We start from the raw sequence: 19,221 nt of genomic DNA, 5'->3' as shown, positions 1-19,221 counted from the left end.
TTTTTAGGACATGCATACCTACTGATCTCAAAAGAATTGTGGTGAAGTTTGGTGATTTATGAAGTTATTTTGCTATTTTTATTGATTTTTGGTAGAAATCCGAGTCAAAATGCCGTATTTTAGGTAAAAATTGACTAAAAATAGTTAAAGTTGATTCGGTCCATGGAATTTTAAAGGTATTTCATGCATGTTTTCTACTGAATGTATGAAAAAGGTTGAAGGTTGGTTCGATTTTTTTGCATGTTTATTGATTTTATGAGATAAAAGTCGATAAAAGTGAAATAAATTATTCATAATTTCGAAACAATTGATTCTGCCCATGATAAATTTATGTACATTTAAAAATATTATTTAAATGTTAAAAGTGAATTTTAAAATGTGTTTTCACCTTGTTTTGATGTTTAGTGGTTTTAGTGGTTAAAAACCGATAAATATCGATCTTTTTCTTCATAAATTTTATCCGGATTTTTGGGGCAATTTTTCTGATATTTTGGTGTTCTTGGGAGTGTTTCAGAATACTCAAAATTTTTGTTTCATTTTTTTGGGTAATGTTTCCATTATTTTGGATTTTTACTTAAATATTATGATTTTACCGATTAAATTAGCAAAATATCACCAAATCAAACTAATTATTCATCATATAATTAGTGAGGACTAATTTTGAGGTTCAAAACAGTTTGTACAATTAGTTTGGACTTAAATGAGATTTAAGAGTTGATTATTGATTTTTACATGATAAAAATCGATTAAATCCACAAAAACCGAGATGGATACCAACGATTGATAGATAGGGCGATTTTGGCATCATTTTACAGCATTTTAAGCATATTTATTTAAGTTGAATGAATGATTGTCATTTATTTAAAGTATTTATCTTGTTGTACCTAGTATGACCTAGTTTATTTTAATCGTTATTACCCGAAATGAATGAGAATATCGATTTGTTTGTAATTAAATACGATCTCGTATCGTCGGTTTGTAATTAATTAATAGTTTTATTTATTTTATTATTAATGTATAATAGGAATAGCTATGTAATTTAAATTGTAATAGTTATTCTTACCGGCGTTTCCAAAAGACGGATTACATCGAGACGGAGTCTATTTTTGGAAGGTGTTCCAAATCTCACAAGAAGGAGCCACTTTTGGAATGAAGAGGCAAGGGACCAAGGAGTTGGTTTCCGAAATGTAATAGACTAGTTTTTATTAACTAGGTGGCCATACTAGGATTTCTTCCAGAAAATGAAAATCTTTCTAGAAGAAATCCTAGCACTACTACAGATACAGCCTATAACAACGGGTAAAAACCGTTGTAAAATCAAAAAGCGGACGTTGTTAAAGCGGCCGTTGTAGAAGGTATTTACAACGGTTTGCTTATTTAGTGAAACCGTTGTCTAAAGTATTCACCACGGTTAAAAGCCGTTGTTGTTGGGTGTTCTCCGTTGTGGAAAGTGTTTCAAAATTTTGGAGGGAATAATCTAACAACGGTTGTCGTATGTATAACCGTTGTTGTAACTTTCCCTCCAAAATTGTGAAGTCTTTTGACAACGGGTTTATGGTACATACCCGTTGTTGAAATTTTTAGTAACAACGGTTCTTTGTTTAATACCCGTTGTTGTAATTTTACCTCCAAAATTGTGAAGACTTTTAACAACGGTTCTTCGATTAAAACCTGTTGTTGAATATTATGCGCGGGTATTTGTGAATGTCATTCACAACGGTGTTATTTTTATTAACCGTTGTGAAAGGTATTCACAACGGTTTTTTTTTAGTAACCGTTTTTATTACGAACTCCTAATGTTTTGAAAAAATAAATTTGTTTCATGCCATTCAAAACCTCGCATATGTCAAGACACCATATACCAAAGACCAAAGATAAATCACAAATGGGTTCATCGAACTCAATAGATTCAATTCAACCACAACAAAGAAATGCATCATATATATATATATACTTACAAGGAGTTGAATTTACATGAACTAATCATTCCCTAACTTCAACAAAAAATTTACTAATAAGTTGATCTAAACTCTGAGTATCATGCATTTCTAATATATTCTAAGACGTAGTTGCCCCACATGTCTCTTACCTCGTCTATATCTACACTTGAGTACTGCTCAATCTGTTGTGACGGGTTGATTGCATACATGGAAAAAACAAAGAGAAGACATTATGGTATATATAGCAGAAAGCAAGACAACATTAGCAACATCATGGTATATATAGCGACAAGCAAGACAACATTAGCTCTAATTTAAAAAAAAGTAATAAACACATGTTTAAATTATTACTAACCTTTTCTGGAATAACGAGATATCTTCGCCTAATAATCTCCAACATGAACCGACAAGCGTAGTATCCACATTGTATGCTATCTGGCTGGCGAGGGGCCTATTATTACATAAAAAAACAGACGAGAGAAGGCTCACATCAAAATCTTGAACTTTAGGTATTGTATTAGTATTAAACACAGATTTTGCACTTAATGTTATTGTATTTGAGCACGTACCCCTGTTATCGTAATAAAATCGGGCCAACATCGAAATCTTCCGTGGGTTGATCCTGCTCGTTTGCTCTTTTCTTCTTAAAGGCCCTTTTTTTTAAAAAATAAAAAGGAGGCGAAACTATGTTTTTAGGGGCAAAAATATGAAAGAGCTTTTTTCTATAAATAAAAAATGAAAATGTTATTATAAATAAATAAGTATTATAAACTTACATATTAATCAAGTGCTTAAAAGTCTCGCTTGGTTGATGATGTAAAGAGTCCAACCGTAAAACTTTATTCCTTGTCGGCATGATGGCCGCTAGCACCCAATGAGTCCTACATCAAGAGACATCATCATTATTAACAAGTACATATATTAGTTATGAAAATGCAATTGTAGAGGGAAACGTAATATTAATTTGTTTATTACCCTTTTTCATTATAAGCGCCAAAAATCACTTCTTGGTTATCGTCAATTCTTTGAGCAATATAATCTACCCGTTGTTCGAACGAGAAATTCGGAATAAATAAAGATAAAACATAGGGGCACAGGAATCCGTATTGATCAGATGGAATATTCTTCTCCGGGATCACTCTCAATTTCAATATCCTACATTATTACGGTATTAATTCCGGTATTTAAAACACTATCTAGTAGTCCGAATATTAGACTATGAAATTATTTATTAAGAAACTTACTTCATCCAAACAAATATGTGTGCTATATCAATCTGGTCTAGGCCACCCCCATACGGCTAGCAGATCCCATGATATAAGCGCTTGGCGCTCAACCCCTAGAATATCCTCCTCGAGCGGAATAACTATCAATTGCTCGGTGGCTATGCGATGGCCACCTCCTCATGCGATCTCATCATCATCACCGTTCTTACTTTTTGCATGTAATCCTTCCCTTTATATTGTGTGGAGTTTAAACTCCTAACTTTCAGTCCGGAAAGAATGAGTCTTTGATTTTGTGCTACTACCACCAGCCTACACATGTAGTAGATAATTAAAATAATAAAAAATCCAAAGGTAACATATCCTAGTTGGAGTAGTAAAAATAAAAGCGTACTTAATTAAATACCCCGTCAACCCGCTCTTTCAATGATGAGGTAGTAGTAGCGGTAAGACCGGTGGGGACTTAGGCTTATCGGTCTTTTTTGTCCCCTACACAAAATTACCATGCTTTTTATAAATACAGACAAAATATAAATAAAGGGAGCGAGGTTAATTTTTAAAAAATGGAGAAGTTAATTAAATACCTCATCAAGTTGTTGTGAAGTCGAGGTCGTTGGCATGTCTGTGGACTTAGGCTTATCCGCCAAAGCCGTCTTTTTTGTTCCCTACAAAAAAAAATAACATATAAATTTAACATATAAAAACATTCAACAATTAAAAATGTAACATATATATAAAGGTATTTCTTCTAACCCCAACTGCTTTCATTTGCTTGAGGCGGCGGAGATATCTTCGCCAAGTAGATGTGAGTTTCGAGGCCATTGGATGAAACTTCCAAGCGCATCTCCCGAATGGTAATGTCGTCACGAATCGGGACAGCGCGTTGAAAGTTTTCATGGCCTGGAAAGACTGTAGTTATCTTTACTATTCTATGATTCGGCAAAAGTTTTTCGCCATGAACTACGATTTCATTGCTGCGATTTGGTTTCTACGAGACCCCGCCAACACGCACATGTGGCTTTTCGGTTTAGGGTCGACAAGAATAACGGCCTCTTGTTTACGGCCTGAAGAATATACACATACATTATTATATCTTTTCAAAAACGCTTGAAAGATTCAAAAGATTTTGCAAAAACGCTTTACATCTCGGGCCGATTTTTGCACAAACTTCAAAGATTCATATAAATTAAACACTTCATGCATACCTTACTGAAAACAGGGAACTGACTTGAAGGGGATGTATGCTGTTTTCCATCAGCCGTCTTCTCAAGTTGCATCTCCTTTTCAGACCCATTATTTACCTAATAAAATTAACCAATTCAATGGCACCATGTCGGGTTATAGCATTAGAGCCGGCGGTGAACACACCCCCTGATCTTACCCAAAAAAAAAAAAAAAAAAAAATAAGGAAGTATTAGGTACCTGATCGGCTTTAGTTGTTACAACTTCAGAAGCATTATTAGGTACCTGATCTTTCTGAATCTCGTTGACCGATACTTCCTTCTCATGTATTGCCAAGGTAGTAGCGGCCTCTTGACCAATCTGTTGTACCTTATTATTACCCCCTTTAGAAATGACATCCTCCATCATCTTCACTTCTTCTTCGGAAAGCTTACCTCCGCATTCACTTTAGTAGTACGGATGCCATTAATCAAGTCACTTGCCAAGAATGTAATGTGTCAGTAATTTTTATCCCAACAATAACATGTGAATTGAACTTAAATGAAAATAATAGAATAAATGTTACCATGTCAGCCTTCTCAGACTTAGTCTTCCTTTTCTTCTTTATCTGGGCAGTTTTCCCATAATATTTCGTTACTCCAACTTGTAACGGGACGCCCCTCAAACGACCTGGATGTTCGGGTCGGCCGATCGCTCTAGCAAGAACGTCATTACGACCATTGGGAGTGAATTTCCCTTCTTCTACCTCTTTCAATACGTTGTCCTATAATATATTAAATAAACTTCAAATTATATTTGTGACTAAAACAATAAAGTTAGTAATGAACTCGTCTTAATAAAATAATGCTTACTATGTTGGCCAAAACTTCCTCATCATATTTGTCACGCGACGACCGGGATCCTTTAGGCGTGTGCCCTTCTTTATAAGTTACATGCCGATCCACCTCTTTCACTCCCTTTGCCACCTACACATTAACATGTTAACATTTATACACGTAAATGTGTATCAATGCAAGTCCAAGTGTGATTAAAAAAATAAAGTCTCACAGGGGAATAATGCATGCTACTTACGAGGTCCTCTTCTATCTTTCTCAGAATCGCCTCGAGAACCATAGAATTTCCCCTTCTTGCATGAAATGTTAGCACGATTTCTTCTGCTAACGGCCTTCAAATAATTATATAAAAGCGCAAGTAGATGAGATAATCAAAAGATTATATAAAGGACTCATTAATTAAAAAAATGATAGGTAAATCGTTAAAAGGCGAGGATATTTAACCCGAAACTTCTCGCAGTTCTCATCTTTTTGAAAAGATCCCATTGTTCCTGCTTGATGGTGGGACACTTGTTTTCCGGTGGGCTCTTACGCATCTCCCCGTTGCCTTGTCCACATACAACCAATCCCTAGCAACGCCACACCTCCACCGCTGTGGACATCCGTTGCCTTATGCATTAAATACTCATCATGGCTTTTATCGGGTATAATAAAGCCTTCCTTTACACGAGCCAAGTATAACTCCGCCAATTTTGGATTCAAAGTTCTAACATCATCTAAATGGATAGGCACAAACTGTCTTGTGCAAGCACCAATCCAACGGAGAAAAGACCCGCATTTGGACCAAAGAGGGAAACCCATCTCACTCCATGTTATTTGGAACAGTACTGTTTAGCGGCTATAGTCGCAAGGACTTTCGGCACTTCGTAGCATCCCTCTCACCAGGCTTATTATCACCAGGCTCATTATTCTTTTGACTTCTTTTACGTTTTTCACCCATGATAATCCTAAAACCCAAATATGAATGATATAGCCGGAAATGAACAACTTAACAACGTACATGCAGAGTATTATCTAAAACCCTAAACCCTAATAGGAATGAAAATTTAAAACAACAGATTGAGCTTCTAAAATCCTAAACCCTAATAAGAGGAGTAAAGTAGATGATGCGGGATGATAAAGATAACAAAGAAGACGAAAAACAAACAGATGCATGAAAAAGAAACAAGATGATCGTCTTAAAACCCTAATGACGAAACACAAAATTAAAGTGAACATACCTGTTGATGATGATGATAAAGAGAACGAGCGGATGATAAGGGAAGGCAACGGAATCGGGCTTCGGAAATCAAGGCGACGGCGGCGACGAGAATGTAAAAAGCGAGGAAGAGAGAAGAATTAACACAGGATACCAAAGGTTGAACTAATAATGTTGTGTGTGTTTGTGTATGGCATGTTGTATGGGTTTCTATATTAGTTTTTTATTAAGACAAACTATTGACAACGGGTGCTCAAAGAAGAACCGTTGTTATATGTTAATAACAACGGGTCAATAAAAGTAAACCGTTGTCAAAAGTTTATTACAACGGTTAAAATATACCCGTTGTAATATATTTTCACCAAATTTGCGCCAAAATGAAATATGTCAAAAAAAAAATTGACAACGGGTAGAAGTACTACACCCGTTGTTGAAAGTATTAACAACGGGTAATTTAAATATAACCGTTGTTATTGTTGAACCTCTTTTTTTTAAAAAAATTACTGTAATTCCATTACAATCCAAACTGTAACAATACATACTAATGTGAAGAAGCACCATATCTTTGCAACATTATTCAAAGAATTTCAACACCAAAGATCCACATCAAATAATAAGATCAAGAAAATAAGACAACACCAAAGATGCATGCATACTTTGTGTCCGATGAACTATCTCGGGATCGGGGCGTTTCTTGGATGTCATAGTTTCTTCGTTAACCCAAATACCTTCACCATGGTCATCACGCATATAGATGCTTTCGGTGTCCTCATGATCAGTGTCAACATCGTCGAAATAAGATACGGTGGTAGACTGATCCATTCCCTCAAAAACGACATCCTGATCATCATCACCATTATCGGATGGACTACTCCTTCTTTTCCTTATAGACAGTACAACAGACCACTTCTTATCCATAGGATCGGTGACATAGAACACTTGTTTAGCTTGGGATGCCATTATGAAAGGATCATCCTTATTATTGCCAACCTTACCCAGATTGACCAACGTAAATCCCATCTTATCCTTTCGGACACAATGGATGTTGTTATCAACCCAGTTACATCGAAACAAAGGCATTGTGAAATCAATGTAATCTAGTACCAATATTTCTTGAATAACACCATAATAAAGGCATTTTCCCCAAATAGGCTTTTTATCTTTTGAAGTAGCAAAGTGCATTGCCTCAAATTCAGAACTCACACCACTATTTTGCATTGTGCTCACCTCATCTTGCTCGCGGGTGTAAAAAGTATATCCATTAATGGCAAAACTGTTGTAAAAGGTGACCCTGGCATTTGGACCTAAACCAAGACGTAGTAACCTAGGAGAGATGTCATCACCAGTTTGATCAGACAATCGTAAGACAATATTCCTAAACCACTCCGGAAACGTCTTCGTATGCTCGTTCGCAATCCACTTCTCGGTCTTGTTTTGGTGATCGTATTTGAGCTCATCTTTGTGTTGTTGAATATAAGGTTGCACCTCATCTTCGTTGTTTAGCACATACATGTGTGCTAAATGCAACATTTCACGTGTCACAATTTTTTCAACCCGGCCCCTAATACCTTTTCCGGTCATCCAGTCACTATGACGATTCTTAGGAACGCCAATCAACTCCTCAGGGGAGAGATGAGTGTAACAATATGAAAGAGCTTCGTCTAAAATAGCGCGTTCAGCAATACAACCTTCTGGACGATACCGATTAGATGTATAGTCCTTGTAGACTTTCATCAATCTTTCGAAAGGATACTGGTATCTCAAGTACACGGGCCCAAGGTACAAAATCTCCCTAACCAAGTGAATGGTCAGATGAATCATGATAGTGAAGAAAGAGGGTGGAAAATACATTTCCAACTGACAAAGAGAGGTTACAACGAGGTCCTGCAATGAATCCGCGTCATCGGGATCGATGACTTTCTCGCATATGGACTGGAAGAAGAGACAGAATCTAGTTATAGCATATCTTACCTTTTCAGGTAAAATGGAACGAATAGCCACAGGTAGTAATTGTTGCATCAAAGTGTGACAATCATGTGACTTTAACCCGGTGAGTTTTAGGTCTTGCATCGACACTAGGCTTTTGATGTTCGACGAATAACCATGTGGCACTTTAATTCCATTCAAGCATGCACATAACTCTTTTCTCTCATTCCGTGAAAGGGTAAAAGCTGCTGGCGGTAAAAATGTACGATTACCTCTCTTCTGTGGTGCCAACTCTAGCCTAATACCTATCATTTTCATATCTTCCCTAGCTGCGGCGTTATCCTTTGTTTTACCAGGAACATTCGAAGGGTATTGATAATATTATCACGACATTTTTCTCAATGTGCATGAAATCGAGGCAATGCGACCTCCGTCGAGGCCAATATGGAAGTTTATCAAAAAATATGGATCTTTTCTTATACCCACGAGTAGAAAATTTAGAGCCGCTCTTCTTCCAATAATCTATCTCAATATGCTTTACTTTCGGATAAACTTCATGCCCACTCAAAATTCTAGGAGGTTGACGAAGTTCTTGTCTTCCATTGAATGCTTTCTGCATCTTGCGATAACAATGATCATGAGACAAGAACCTCCTATTTCCCATATACACATACTTACGAGAAGACTTCAAGTATTCAGACTCGATATCCTCCCCACACAATGGACAAGCCTCTTTCCCATGAACTGTGTGCCCAGAAAGGTCGCCATAAGCCGGATAGTCAGTTATTGTACACAATAACATCGCTCTCAAATTGAAAGTTTCGTTCTTATATGCATCAAATACTTCTATCCCACTATCCCACAACAATCGCAAATCATCTAGAAGAGGTTCCAAATATACATCTATATCATTTCCAGGTTGTTTAGGGCCGGAAATTAACAACGACAACATCAAATACTTTCTTTTCATGCACACATATGGAGGTAAGTTATAAATAGCCAACACTACTGGCCAAGTACTATGTTGGCTACTCATGTTTCCGTGTGAGTTCATTCCATCAGTGGACAACGCTAGACGTAAGTTTCTAGGTTCATTGCCGAACTCGGGATACTTAGCGTCGAACGATTTCCATTGCTTACCATCTGCCGGGTGTCTTAGCTTTCCATCATTTATTCTTCCTGTTTCATGCCAAGTTAACATTTTTGCATCATCGGGATTCGCATAAATCCTTATGACTCTTGGTATCAATGGAAAATACCACAACACCTTAGCCGGGATCCCTTCCTTATCCTTATAACGCCACTCCAAACATTTAGGGCAATTGGTTAAGTTTTGATATAATTTCCGATACAATATGCAATCATTTGGACATGCATGTATTTTCTCATATTTCATACCCACTCCTCTTATTAGTTTTTTCGCCTCATATGTCTTAACAGGTAGAACATTACCATCAGGAAGCAACTCCTTTATCAAGGCTAAAAAACTAGTGAAACACGTGTCACTCACCCCATTTGCCCCCTTGATATTATACAACTTCACCACAGCCGACATTTTGGTGAACTTACAACCAGGATACAGAGGTGCTTCAGACTCACACAACTTCTCATACATGTTGTTAAGGTCATCCCAATTACTAGTGTCATCACCTACATCTTCAAAAGCAATGGACTCATCATCATTCTCTTCATTATCTATAGACCCAACATTCAACTTCTCTACTTCCAACTCTTCCAACTCAAAAAACTCGGCAAACTCAGGATCATCAGTTAGCCTTTCGTGTACCTCAACATCATCTTCTTCAGAGTTATTCTCTTTCTCTAATGATTCCCCATGAAAAATCCAAAGTGTATAGGATCGACTAAATCTCCACTTTTCTAGGTGTATTTTAACGTCCGGAAAATCCATATAGCTAATATTACCACATCTTTCACAAGGACATGCAATACTAGAAGAACCTTTCAAATTGTTCGAAACGAATTCATAAAATTCAGCTAAACCATCCTTGTAGGTGCGGTCACTCATATTTGCATCAATCATCTAAGTTCGAGTCATTATTCTACATTCGTAATAATAGGCAACTAATTCAGAAAATACAATAATAGGCAAACAAATAAACGAAATTCAGGAAAGCAATTAAGCTAAATTATCAACAAATTAGATAATAACCCAAAAAATCCTATATCTAGTTATAAGCGTTGCTAAGAAACATATATATACCTGATTGATAAACACGATGAGGGACAGAAGACGTGACAACAGTGACGGAGATGAAGACAGAGAGACGATTAGGGAGGAATGGAGGATGATATAGTAGCAGTATTAGCTTGTGTTTGTGTTTGTGTTTGTAGCGTATAGCAGAATAAAGCAATATGTTGTTCTTAAGATTTTCATAATATTAATAACAACGGTTATTGAGTCTACAACCGTTGTTAAAACGTATTAAAAACGGGTTCTAATATAACCGTTGTGATTACTTTTCACTAATTTGGCGCCAAACCATTAACAACGGTTAAAATTTAACCGTTGTTATTAGTTTTTTCATTAACAACGGTTGTTTAAGTATGACCCGTTGTTAAAACCAATAACAACGGTTAACAACACATAACCGTTGTAATTAAGTTTGGTAAAATTCGCGGAATAAATTCTACAACGTGTTTTGATGATTTTCGTGAATAAGCGTTGATAAAGGGCCGTTGTGGTTGCCTGTATTTGTAGTAGTGTAGTATGAATAAATCGCCATTCACATGCATTTTATCTTCATATGCTTACTTGTTTGCTTGTTTTTATTTTCGCGCATGCCAAAATCGCCATTCACATGCATTTTATCTTCGCGATTGTCAATTAACGTCATTTACATTCACCGACTTAGTTCACTTATAGGGAATTTATGACTAAATTGACAAGATCTCTCACATAACTAAAATTGAGATTAGCCTTACCAATTAGTAACACCTATGAATCTCTTGTTCATTAGAGCCACGCTCGCCCAAGCGGGGTGTTCTCTTTTTACCTTGAGTAAGTAGGGTGGTAAGCGGTTATCACACGCCAAAATTGGTTGGACTCAACGGGATATAAGACGGTCTTGTGTTCCGGGGCTAGTAGATGGATTTAAGGAAATTCGTCGACCAAGAGTTCTAGAGGTAGAATTAGTCAACGTGACTTACCGAATTTACACAATTATGGGATGTTTCGCCCAAGCGATGCTCATTTTTGTTTAATATTTGGGTCTTGGAATCATTTATATAATTTAGTGGGAGATCATTATATAAATGTTAAAACTTGTTGAACATGTTTTCACAAGTATTTTTCAAAACATTGAATGTTAATTTTTCCTATTTTTCGTTCTTTCTCATAAATGTATGACATCGCGCACTTCATCCTCCTTTCTCTATTTATTATTATACTTGTTTCATTCTTTCATAGAAAGCGGTTTCTTTGAATGAATTAATGATTGGTAACATGATTTACCAATTCACCTACATAAGCTTACAACGATTTTTGCGGTTATTATACAACTTAATTAACGACCATAAATATTAAAAAGGGGTTTCATGTTGCAAACTCATATTACGAGTTTAAAAGGAAGTCACATTTTATCAAGAGAGTCTTGATTTCGGAAGTGACACCTCCGTCATGAAGATGACATATTAGTTTTAATTACTCAAGTGTAATTCAAAAGTTTGCGAAAAGAGTTTTCAAAAACACTTGTAATACTCCAATATGATACCGTCAAATGGCTCACTTCGAGAAAGGCCAAATCGATTGTTTATGCGCTAAAGAGTTTAGGCATATGATAACAATTGAACGGTTAGGTAGTCCAATTTCGCAAGAAGTTGAGATTTTGCCACATGTTACACTCACTTTATAGTAATTCACTCTTACTAAGTGTATAAAATATCACGAATGACATGAAGAGAGGTCTTCATGAGATTCATTTTTGCTTGATCGAAGCAAAGAGGAATGTGAAAGTGAGTGGGAGTGGGAGTTACGAAGAATCAACCATAGATGTATGCGATAGAACAAAAGTTGAAAGAGACATCTACTCAATGGATAGGCTAGTTCCACTATCTTGGTATGAGATACCAAGTACGGGTCATTTCTTTGTAAAGAAGTTTACATGAATTGACAAAACGTAAGACGTCTAGCATAGGACATTTTTGTATCGAAATGGTGCTAGAGTAGCAATGATTTCGATAAGGACAAATGTACCTAAATTTGTTTTTTAAAAGAATGTAATTATCTATGTTTATACATAGAAGGCAGCACTCATGTGATTTAAAACAAAATGTTGTACCTACTCCTATGATAACTTGGTGGTTGGTTTAGACCACTTAAGTTAGAGGAATTTTACATTCTTCACGAAAACTAAATGATATACCATCTTGTAGATTTTAAAGTCTCTAATCTGGTGAACCCAATTGATCAAACCTCAAGTAAATTCGTTTCAAACGAGTAAACGAAAAGCACATTGAACAACCATTTGATTGTGAGTCTTATGGTATGTGTGCATGTATTATGTTTTTCTTTTGCAGAAAAGAAACACAATAGTGAGGTGATTGACCATATACATACGGATGTGTAAGGCCGATAGTTGGTTATAAATATACTTCGTTACTTTTACCGTAATGTTAAGTAGATATGAAAACCTCATATCTATTTAATAAGACATAAAAGGGATTTTTGAAACGTGGAATATTTTCAAAATGAAGTAGTAAACCAAAAGCACGTAAAGATCAAGATGTTGATCGGAAGTTTCAAAGTAATAACTTTGAAGATCAAATGGGTAATATCAAGTAATGACCTTGATAATCACTAAGAAGATTGTGAACCAGTTCACATAATACCTTCTCCTTGGGACACCATAGAGTATGGTGTAGTCAAGAAGATAAACCAAACTTTATGAGATATAGTTTGAGGTTTTTCGCAATTTTGTAAGCAATTTTCTCACTAAAAGTATAAAACCCGACTATAATAGCCTTAATGACTCCATATGAGATATGGGTAGGGAGAGTCCCTAACTTGTCATTATTATACATTTGGGATCATAAATGTTTATGTTCAGAACGAATTTGTGAGGGTTATCCAAAATTGAACCACTTGGTTTTTACTTCTCCGAAACGAGAACAAAGAGTTTGTGGCTCGTAATGCTGTCTTTCCAGAAAGATTTTCATTTTCTGGAAGACAGAGTGGAAGAAATTTTGAACTTACGGAAGTCCAAGACCCACAAACTGAGTACAATGCAAGAAGACGTTCTTTATTAAGGCTCAGTGGTGAGTACAATGCAAGAATACGTTCTTTATTGTTGCTCAGTGGTTATAAGGAGATAATTTTGCGATTATATTGCGTTACTTTTCAAAAGTGACAAATCTTAAACCCTCATCAAAGGCTTTTCTGTAGTATGAACTCTATGTGATGGCGTGTCACCATGCAATTCGAATTGATCTCCTTGCACACTGATGTGACCATAATTAGAGCATATTTAGTCCCCGAATTAGCCTTGTTCCCATGCTTTTTAGTGCATATTTGGGTCATTTATTGTCTTTAGTTCTTTGTTTTGCATATTCTTTGAGGTTTTGTGTCCTTGGTAGGAAAGGAGTGCAAACCTTGCATTTTCATGGCAAAATGAGGCTAAATTGATTGAATTCAATGACCAAGCATCAAGGAGAGACAAGATTAGAAGGCCTTTGTACATACTATAGTAGATGGACAATGATGAGAAAAGATCCTTGCATCCCCGAGGAAATCCTCAAGGATTTTATGAAGAAAAAGGAAGAAAAGAAGAAGAAATGAAACTGTTTGACAATCCGTGCGGATTGGCCTGAAGACGCCCGTCCCTCACCACAATCCGAGCGTCTTCCTTAGCTGGACGCTCGGGCAAAACCACCCAAAGACGCCCGTCTTCCCCCTCTGGACGCCCGTCCAGAAGCTCCCAAATCCTCCCGTCCCGAGGCAAAAACGCCCGGATTCCCAGACAGTACTTTCATCTTCTACAAGCTTCAAGAAAGGATGCACATCTTTTTCTAAGACCGGCGAAAAAGAGACCGGAGTCTCCCTAGAGACCGGCGATTCCTCAAGGACTTAATCGTCATTTAAGCCCTTAGTAAACCCTAATTTATGTACCTAGTCCCCACTATAAATACCCCATTAGTCTAATTAGAAGAGGATGTTCTTCTTAGCAATCTTTAGTGTAGTTAATATAAATCAAATCTCTCTTTAATTTTGTAATCAACATTTAATCAAGTTTTAATACAAGTTTTATTTCCTTAATCTCTCTCTTGTTCATCCTTTATTTTGGGTAATTGAAGATTATTTGGGTTATTATTGGGAGATTGACAACCTTCCAATCAAGCATCAAGTACTTCTTTTATTCTTTGCTTTATTATTGGAATCATTAGTAGGTATAATTCTCTTAATCCCTTTTTAATTATTGTTAATTATCTTCATTTATTCATCATGTTTCACTTTGTTGGTATGATTGACAACCTTGCTAGCATGTTCAACATGATAATGAGTGAGTAGTTTCCTTAGCTAGGGTTAATGGGTAATTAGGGGAAACCAACATGGGGAATGATTCATGCTTAAATTAATATGCTTTCATAGTTTATTTGCTTGCTTGTTGTGATCTCAACTCATGCACATGTTATGTTTGATGAAATGCGAGCCTATGAATCCTTGCATTTTTTACCCATCACCTATCTTTTCAATGAGACTTGTAAGACATAAACCAACTCGAGTCTCATTAGACCATGCATGTAGTTGAGTAGGGAAGATTAAGTCGACTTGTAGGCGTTGTACAATCTAATCGATTCGGCTCCGGGACCCAAACTTTCCTAGGATTGTAAGATATAAACCAACTAGATCCATCACAACAATAATTGCTTGCTTATAATTTGAGAATATGTTTGTATGATCAATTCCCATGATTCCCCTATGACCCTATGACACCCTAGTGCCTTTTATCAATTGTTTACACCCCTTTTAATTCATCTTGCTTGTTTACTTTTATTGCTATTTAGTTTAGTGATCTTCTATTCAAACCCCAATTGTGACACCCTTAGACACCACTAGTTGCAATAGAAATCTCATCTCAATTCCCGTCCCTTGGGATCCGACCTTTACTTGTCTCTTTACTAATTGTAGAGTTGTTTGTGAAGTTATAAATTGTGTTTTGGTCTAGGTGCTCTTGACGACAAGTACTGAAAACTAAACCCCTCACTAGGGATCACGACCAAAAATGGCGTCGTTGCCGGGGACGGTGTTAACTTGATTTAGATTTTCTTGTATTTGTTATTAGTTGTGTCTTTCTTCGCCTTGAGGAAGTAAAACTCCTCAAGGTTTGTTCTAATTATTTTCGAGTTGTTTGATATTTTACATGTCTAGAAGGTCACAAGGTAACTTGTTGCCCTTTGATCACGAAATTTAAAGGACTTTGACAACCAATAGAAGACTTGGTAGGAGAACTTTGAGAGGTATTGGTGAGGTTATTCAACCAAATACTATTGAGTTCATCAACCCTTTTGCAAGAGAAGGTGAGGAGAACCCAACACAAAATCCAACACAAAATCAACCCACAATGCCTAAGTTTTCATCACATTCCGTACCCACCGAGGAGAACCTACCCAATGGTACTCCCACACCACAACATCTAACCGGAAATTTTATTGCCAAATCCGCATTTATCCAATTAGTCGAAAGAAGCCAATTTGGGGGGATGCCTAGTGAAGACCCTCACTCTCATATGGAGACTTTTTGCGATTATTGTGATGCGATTTCTCAAACCGGTGTAACTCAAGACCAAATTCGATGGGTCTTATTTCCTTTTTCTCTAATTGGCACCGCAAAACAATGGTTGAAAGGCCTTGATAAGGCTACTCTCAGAATTGATTCTTGGAAGAAATTGGCTCTAGCTTTCTACAAAAAGTTCTATCCACCGGAAAAGACTAACATGCTAAGAGCACAAATTACGGGCTTTAAGCAAAGAGATGAAGAATCCTTGTATGAAGCTTGGGAGCGATTCAAGGGAATTTGTCGCTCATGTCCTCATCATGGACTTAGCGAGTGGTTCTTGGTACAACAATTTTGGAACGGTCTTTATGAAGATTCAAGGAACATTCTCAACATGGGATCAAATGGAATGTTCACCGAAGTTGATGACAATCAAACTTGGAACAAAATTGAGGAAATGGCGGTCCAAAACTCACAATATAGTAGACCTCGCAAGGCTACTAGAGGAGGAAAGCATGAAGTGGACTCAATTAATCAATTGGGTGCTCAACTTGAAGGAAAAGTAGATCTATATACTAACATATTCATATATGTTTTAGGTTAATTTGTCATAAAATTAATAAATGATCTTATGCATGCAAACAATATAAAATATAGACAAGAAATCATTTTCTCACCATATGATTTTCGGATATATGGGCACAAGTGAGTTCTCCTACTCACTTGTTCTTGAGCTCTCCAAATGGAAGAACAAGGATTCAAATATAGAATCCCTCCCAAAAGCATATACCCAAGGAAAACTCATAATAACCAATATTATTTAGATCTAGTAATAATATTAGTTTTACTATAAAATAGACACAAAATAAATTGTATTTTTCTCTTGAAAATTTCGGTCAAGAGGGAGTATTTTGTGTGGTTTATTTCTCTAGAAATCTCATAAGATGTAGAGAGCATATTTATTTTCTTACTCTAGAAAATTATATATATTCTTGAATGAATGAATGAATGGTAAGAAAAAGAACCTCTCCTTTTCTTTTCTTTTGGCCGAAAAAATGGCTTGGGTAGGCTGCCCAATATTTTTCATTTTTGCTCTTCACAAGAGACTAGGCATGCAAGCCTACAACCTAGGGTTATGATTGTGTCTCCATTTAAAAATAAACAACACAATATAAACAATACACTCCCACCCTTATTTTCGGTTTTAAGCATAAAATGGAGAATCCATTTTATTTTGTCATTTGTCAAATTTGTCACATGTAACATGTTACATGACATGTCACAATGTAATGTATTTTTAACATATTAAAAATCAACATACTCATAAAATATGTCATTTACAAAATCGACTAGTAATTCGTAATTACTCGTACCAAAAATGTTTCCAAATTATAAACTACAACATTCTGTATTTATAATAATTTATTCATTCCGTTTCAATTGTTTTCGTAAACAATAATTTCATCTAAGTAATAAAACAATTCGATTACTTAGACCGTGTCTCATTTAATCATATTTACAATAAGATACGTAAATTATACTCACAAAATCATCCGTCAATTTTAAGCAATTTAATTAACTCGTATCGGTATACGATTAATTAAATAATCAATTAAGAGTATTTCCCTATAGGTATGACCTAAGGGGATCAACTGATCACCACAAACGCACGATAATGTCAAACTCTAGTCAGCCAATCATTACCGATATGTGTGGACCAGTTGACTGTAAAATATTACATCCCACATGTATTCTTAAAATGAGATTTAATAATGATATTTAAATCATGTGATCGCACTGTTGTTGAGGACACATTTCCCAACAATCTCCCACTTGTCCTCGACAAGTGTGCGTCACCAATTCTCTTGTCCTATTACTATCTCCCACTCAATGCAAGGTGTCTTTCGGGTCGTACTTGCAAGTGATCATATCGAGAGTGGTTTCCTCGATCTGGAGAATAACTGATTGACCGGATTTATCTATCATAGATACCCTCCGAGCGTGGCCACGCATTTCTAGTTCATTACTCCTCGAGTGGCCCTGAGATATTGTTTTAACCCTGACAAGGGGTTGGACAATTCCTATCGCACTCATTCCCTTCGACTAGCCACAACCATCATAACCCAAAATATGCCAATTTGACCCCATTTACGAAGGTCGTAGTAACACAAATCAAAGTTAATCTGAAACTGTGCCATCTTTGGCGAATAGTCTTTAGTCAAAAGAATCGACTCATTAGAATACTATAGTAGCTCTCACCACGACCAGGCTATATAAATTGCCAGAACTCTATAAGCGGTCATAAGGCCCGACAAGGTGTTCCTAACAGTCTGCCTATGTGATCGACTAGTCATCTCACATGAATCTATGGCACTTGAACTTGCCATCAATCGCATCACACTCTAGTCACTTCGAGACGTCACCTCATACAAGCGACTATGGGCTAATACTATGTTAATCCGGGTTCACTTTAACGGGGTTCAACGTTGTCTCTACAACCCGTTTGGATGTAACAAAGTATAATAAAAGAGTTTTAAAGTAAAACTCGAACGACAAATGCGATTATCACATATGAATAGTCAATGCCTGATTACTATTTCATGTTCTATAATCTAATTTGATCTTGTACGTAGTTGTTCATTTCAATTCAATTGAAATGACATGACTCATCATGTTTAGCCTTTGAGAAGGCTTTGGTTAGTAGGTTTTATCAATTTCTTGTACCTTACTCAACCTTACTACATACTCGTTTTCCTTTGTAATGTATACATTTGCATTACAAAACTTTCTGAGTGTGTGTCGAGATCCAATCAAGACATAGGCCCTTTAGCCTAAGAATAGCTCCCACTGTTTTCACAGTGTGCGGGACTCATCCTTCTTGCACATCTCATGATTGCAAGTGTACTCAATTTCCGTTAGAAATATCTCTCATTGTTCTTTATTGCCTAGAACGATTCTAGAAAATCTATTTCTTAATTAACATAGCCACAATGGTATCTTAACCATCCTAATGTGTTTTGATTATGGTTTTGTCGGAAACCATGCGCAATCTCAATTGTCAATTGTCACTTGTGTAACACCCTTACACAAAATTGCATCATAAACACTTTGCATCATAGCCTTAATGCTTCTGCAAGCACTTAAGGGTAATCTTTATGACTTACTTGGTAAAGATTACTTAAATTCGATT

The 19,221-nt window shown here is 36.3% G+C and overlaps 1 non-coding gene across 1 annotated transcript; it reads right to left on the bottom strand.

Annotated features, from left to right (window-relative positions):
* Positions 1 to 16,251: 16,251 nt before the first annotated feature.
* LOC141616263 (small nucleolar RNA R71) lies at positions 16,252 to 16,358 on the bottom strand. Its single transcript, XR_012530619.1, has one exon. It is a non-coding gene; the product is annotated as a small nucleolar RNA R71 (small nucleolar RNA).
* Between the last annotated feature and the right edge of the window lie 2,863 nt (positions 16,359 to 19,221).

This window comes from Silene latifolia, chromosome 11, assembly GCF_048544455.1.
Source record: "Silene latifolia isolate original U9 population chromosome 11, ASM4854445v1, whole genome shotgun sequence".
NCBI classification, from domain to species: Eukaryota; Viridiplantae; Streptophyta; class Magnoliopsida; order Caryophyllales; family Caryophyllaceae; genus Silene; species Silene latifolia.
Note: the sequence above shows the minus strand (reverse complement) of the source record. Positions and strands in the feature narration are given on the sequence as shown.